The 6,000-nt window shown below is 44.8% G+C and overlaps 1 protein-coding gene across 5 annotated transcripts in view; it reads left to right on the top strand.

The window, feature by feature from the left end:
• Nucleotides 1-471: 471 nt before the first annotated feature.
• The window catches only part of TJAP1 (tight junction associated protein 1), a 43,013-nt gene continuing 37,484 nt past the window's right edge, over nt 472-6,000 (top strand). Inside the window, exons 1-2 of one of the 5 annotated variants that reach the window (XM_079969258.1) lie at nt 472-650; nt 1,058-1,210. The gene's annotated coding sequence lies outside the window, so the exon portion shown is untranslated. Of the gene's footprint in view, nt 1,211-4,624; nt 4,728-5,322; nt 5,531-6,000 lie in introns of those variants that run through there. The other 4 variants (XM_079969259.1, XM_079969257.1, XM_079969261.1 and 1 more) reach the window with 4 other exon arrangements.

Raw genomic sequence — 6,000 nt, 5'->3', positions numbered from 1 at the left:
AAGCACCATTGATTTCAATAGGACTTAACACGAGGTAAGCAGGATTGCGCCCTTAAGCACTCGCACCGAGGGAGTACTGAATTCATTTAGACTTAACTAGCTTATTAAATATTGCGCTGCAGAAGTAATGCATGACATGTAGAGCCGCCATAAATAAAAAAAGCATTTATTACTGACTATATCACCACCTCAACTAAAACACAAAAAAATAATTTAAATGTGTTGACAAGCCTACAGTTTGCCTCAAGACTCGCCCGGCCCGATTCCACTCATAGGAAAACTTGTTTTTTCTTCTTCGTGTTTTATTTCTTAAGGTCGCCGCCTACCTTTCCCCATCCTCCACTTTCCCCGCTGTCATGGTAACCCTCCCGACGCCCGGCGCGCTCTCTCTCCCTCTCAATATCGTCCCACCCGCTCCTTCGCTCTCGGTTTGGTGATGATGCAAGCGCGCCGGTACGTGGGGATTCCTCCGGATTACCCGGCATGCCCCGCGGCAAAATGGCGGCCTGAGCCGAGCGCGCGGGTCCCGGCTGAGAGGGGCGGGGGGCAAAGTTTTGCGGCGGGCAAAGGGCTCTTTCCAACCGGCTCGGAACCGGCCTCAAAGTTACGGGGGTTCCCCCAGGGAAGCCGGAGCGCGGGGTTGGGCCCCGGTAGGTGGAGACGCGGATCCGAAGCGGGGAGCCTGTTGCTGAGATCCGGAGCCCCTCGGCGGGACCACGGGGCGCCCGTGGTTGGGGCCGGGTCGCCAGCCGCCTCTTGGCCCTGGACTGATGCGGGGTCGTCCGTAGGCAGCAGCAGCACCAGGTAGCGGCAGGTGGGGCAGACCTGCGTCCTCCGTCGGGGTCGCGGCTGAGTTGCAGGGAGTAGGCAAGCCGGCTAGGTCTGGGGGTGAAGCGGAGCGGTGGGCTCTCTTGGGGCTGAAAGTTTGATATAAGTGAGCCACGGGGGGGGGGGGGGCTGGCTTTTGGGGGACAATTGGAGCAGGAGTTTGGGGAATTGAGAATGGATATTAATAGGTGCGGATTTAAGAATTGATTTAGATCTATTCTTGGGGCAGTGATTTCTTACCCGCACTGTGTGCACAACAGAGGGGGAAATACCGGTAAGTAAGACTGAAACTTACTGCTGGAGGAGAAATCGCCTGCCTGAGGGACAAAGGATGGAAACAGTGGAGATTAGTACATAGTACTAAAAGGAGCTGCTGGAGCAGGTGAGAGTGAAATTCACGTAGTGTGATTTAACTTCATATTTATTCCCATTATTTGTGATGATAAAACTTGTTTCTGCCATACTTAAAGGAATTGGAAATCTTCAGTGAATACAGCTCCAGACTGAGAGTTATTCTAGGTTATTTATTGTTATTTATGGTTATTTGTTTTGAAGATTTATATCCAGCCTTTAAATCTAAGGAGTCTCAAGACGGGTTACAAGAAACAAGTGACAGTGTGTAGTCTCATGGATGCTGGCATAAGTGATTGATTGTGAACAAGAAGTCTAGCTAAGGAAGGTAGTAAGATACAGTATGTGAAATAAAAGGGAAATATGATATTATTTGACATTTCAGTGATAGGCAAGAGTGAATGGACAAAGTATTGGATGGCCATGACCTGAGAGAAGCTGGAGCAAGTGAGAGGCTTCTCCGTAGTTGTTTGTGACTCTCAGCACTGCACATCTGTCTTGCAGAATTGCATTTGTTGTGGATACAGATTTAAGTGAAGTAATGAAAGAGGAAATTTGTGGCTTTAGACTGTGTCATCTGCGCTGACACATCTTTGCCTGCCAGTTGGACCATCAGGGCTCATAAATAAGAGTTTGTGGTTTTTCTTGGCATATAAACAGGATTAAATTAAATATGCACAATTTGTGGATACAGTAGAAATGGATTTGGTTTCTGAAATGGATTAGTGTTGTCCACGTACACACAAATTTAGCTGAAATCTCTTTGTTTTCCAAAAAATAAATTGATTGCAGTATAACAGAACCACAAGGCTGTCGAGCAAAATGGACACAGTCTACCAAGATCTGCGAGAGGAGTTAAAATGATCACTTGTATAAGTAATGTAATTTGCTTGTTTTCACCAAAAGGATGGGAAACTACCCAACTAATCTGTATCAAGAAGCTGTTATACCCCTGGCATCCAGGTAAAGTTGGTGAGCACCAATGACTCACATAATCCTTGGTCATTGTAGCTGTGTCTAATGGGAGATGGAGGCCAACAAAATCTAGAGGACCATAGGTTAGTATATACTGTTCTAAATGCTAGAATGGAAAGATTTCTGCCAACTGCTTCATTTTGAAGAGGAAAAAAGTGACACTTCTGCTTACAATTCAGCTATGAGAAAATATCCCAAACAAACCAAATTCAAGAATAATGTGAGGGAAAGTATGTTAGAGGGGATTAGTATTAGTATCCATTCCTCATCACTATACAGGAGATACTGATAAACTAGGATGGAGTTGTACCAGAGAAGGCTTGACCTAGAAGCCTTCCTTGCCTTGAGAAGAATAGGAAGTTGAATGTAAGTACTGAATTGCTTTTCCTTGAGGACAGGAGACATTCTAGCACTGGGATATAAAAAGCAGTACATTCCAAGGTTAGTGTTCTTCCTCTTTCCCCCTCCCCTGCCAGCAACCCTGCTAATTGCAGAACCTCTAGGATCCATCACCCAAATACACCCTCAGTGGAGACAAACAAGCCTGTCTTACAATGCCTCATGAAAGTATAACCAGAGACCTAAGTGACCATGGTGTGGAAGTCACAGGTCCCTTTTACCGAATGGTACAGAAAGTCACTCAGCACTTGGAGGACACTGGATTTCTAGGTCAAAGAAATGATTTCCCTAAGCCAGGGATACTGTGAAGACCACCCTGCTTGGAACAGATTTCTTGCATGAAACAAAAGGGGTTATGTGTTGCATTAGGGGCTGCCTAGGCATTTCTTGAGTGTCCTGCATAAGCCTAACATGTGCTTCTCTTCCAGGGAGTAGAAGGTGTGGGATGAAAGGAATATGGGAGGCTGCTTTATGCAGAGTCCGATAATTGGTCTGCCTAGCTCATTATTGACTACAGTGAGTGGCATTGCCTCTCCAGGGTTACACAGTGTGTTTTCCAGCCATACCTTTAAATGTCAGGGATTGAACTCAAGACTGCCTGCCTGCAATTTGTAAAGCATATTCTCTATCAATTATCAGCCTTAAAAATCATAAAACGTAGCAAAATCTGTTATACTTTTCCCACTTAGGGGAGACTATAAAGTGATCGAGATGGATAATGTGGCAGTCAAAAGCTATGTGAGTAGGCAAGGAAGAGAGAAACTGGTCCCTCTCCTGCAAATAGCCTTCTTGATTTTCTCTGGCAAGAATGTCTGAAAGGTATATTTGTGGCCATCATGTCTAACTTATTAGCTTGCAGAGCACTGGGCTAGTTACTATAGATTGCTAGATTAGGCTGATGTTGGTTTGCTTCAGCAAGGAAATTCTTATGAAAGAAGTCTAATCCATATGGGTAATTCCTAGATAGCTTCAGCCAGTGCTTTTCTTCTGGGGGTACGCATACCCCTAAACATTTTGTGAATCTAAGTATGGCCTCATTGAGGGGCAATATTTCAATATGAGTAGGAAAATGAGAGTACCCCTAAACATTTTTTTTTGGGGGGGGGGAAGCACTGACTTCAGCTGATACTTTGCAAATCAGGAGTGGGGAACCTCCAGCCCCTGGACCAAACTTGGTCTGATGGGTTCAAATTTGGTCTGCAAGACTATTTTCCCCAAATCTTGTCCAACTAACATAATATGTGCCAGGTGTGGGGCAGGTAGTGATGTGGCTGCCTGTGCACAACTGAGAGCCTTAAAGTATGCTCCTAATTGTGCACAGGCAAGGGAAAGCAGCCATTGACTCTACCACCCATCAGCAGCTCAGCAGTAGAGTTGAAACTTGATGGATTGACTGTATATCATTCTTTGATGTCTGACTTTGGGACTTAAAAGCACCCAGTCACCTGATATTGTGATTGACAGGTGGGGAGCCCTCCCAAATTTGGCCTGGTAGGCTTGATCCAGGATCTGGCCACAGAGCTCATTCCTGCTTTAAGTAATCACTGTAAGGAAGACTTTCTCAAAATACCTTATTAAAATAGTTCTTGAGAACTATGAGGAAGCCGAATGACGAAGCCAAATACATAGCAACCTTTATTTTCAAGTCCATTCTTTTATCTAAAATTTTTGTATGCCATATCCATTTTATGTGAATTTTGGCTAATTGCCTATTTAGTGCACAAAGTAAACTGCATGTAAACACAATGGCAATCAATGTGTCACAAATCTGGATATTTTAGAGGCGCGAGTTGCACAACTAAGGGTATACCTGTTGCCTAGCCCTAAGTGTTGTGTTTGCACTAAAGACTCCTGCCAGGCTTGGATATAGTTGAGTCTGATCTTCAGGAACACTGAACACACTTTTTCTTAGTCACTGCTCGAAGAGTAAAAGTTTGTGGAATTTGGTCCCTCCACGTCGCAGGCCCATTGTGAACTTTAGTCGGAATGATACGGGAAATTGTGCTGCCTTGTGGGAAGGAGATTGTAAGACTATTCTAGCTTGATCTCATGCCTCTGTCCTATTCATACTTTATTCACTGAAGACCTGCTCATAATTCAGGATTGCCTCTTGTGCTGTCCCTGATTGGAAGAGCTGCTGATTGAATTCAGAAGCTAATAAAGGAGGAATTCCGGTAAGCAGGACTGTCTGACGTTCTTAATATGGGTTCTCTAAAGCCTGCTGGAGAAAGCATATTAAGTGTCGAGTCTTCTGATTTCCATTTAATGTGAGGAAGATCAGCCCCCTCTCAGTTCAAAGGATCTCTTGGAGGGATTCAAAGTTGGCTCCTTTCTTCCCCACTCTAGCCATTTCCCTGCTTTACTCCTGTACAAGACTTGTTGGAAAAACATCACGTCATTTCCTGCCTGTGCAGGAAATCCATTGGTGTCTTTCTCAGGGAAGGGGTTGGCCTGCATCTACTACAGTTCCTTGCACTATGAGGTAGGCAAGTGAAGTCCGCGTGAGAGAGCCAGTGTGGTGTAGTGGTTAAGAGCGGTAGATTCATAATCTGGGGAACCGGGTTCGCGTCTCCGCTCCTCCACATGCAGCTGCTGGGTGGCCTTGGGCTAGTCACACTTCTCTGAAGTCTCTCAGCCCCACTCACCTCACAGAGTGTTTGTTGTGGGGGAGGAAGGGAAAGGAGAATGTTAGCCGCTTTGAGACTCCTTCAGGTAGTGATAAAGCAGGATATCAAATCCAAACTCTTCTTCTTATTATTATTGGGACAGGCGCCCTTTCCCTCCCACATGTAGACTTCTGGTCAAAGGTGGAACTGGTCTGTTGGCTGATTCTCTTCAACTGAAGCCACCTGGTAACTGAGGGCCCTCCATTGCCAGGTCTCCATTGTTGTATGAGGGAAGCATGTGTTAAACAGTCAGCCTTTCATCTTCAGGAAGTTTTAACAATAGTTTGCCTTTGTATCCCAAGCTTCCCAAGGTATGGAGGAATCACCTACCCTTACCTAAGTCCTGTTGGGGCACCCTCCCAATTCTCCCTTATTCCTGCTTGAATATTATATGGAATGATATGATAAACTGTGCATCTCACTTTGCACACCGTTTCTGGCAAGTTCCCTAAAGTCTGTAGTGTGTGCCTGCCTTGCTTCCTCTACTGCCTTTTCAAATTGTTTGCTTAAAATTGTTTTTGCATGGAAGTAGAGTAATCAACATATCCCGAAATGCAGGAAAAATGAAATCTTTTGGTAAAATTGGCCAGAAAGAGTAAACAAAGTGGTTATGCTTATGATACTGTTGCAGATTTTAAGTATTGGGGAGAGTCTATAATTGTATACTGTATATGTTGTTGCCACAATTCATTTTCAGTGGCTTGAGTTTGGGGGGTATATAGCTCTTGTAAAATAGTTTACCTCAGATCCCCTTTTCCCACACTGCTTTTAATTTAGGCCT

Source organism: Podarcis cretensis (assembly GCF_951804945.1).
Source record: "Podarcis cretensis genome assembly, chromosome: 3".
NCBI classification, from domain to species: domain Eukaryota; kingdom Metazoa; phylum Chordata; class Lepidosauria; order Squamata; family Lacertidae; genus Podarcis; species Podarcis cretensis.
This window is presented reverse-complemented; position numbering and strand designations above follow the sequence as displayed.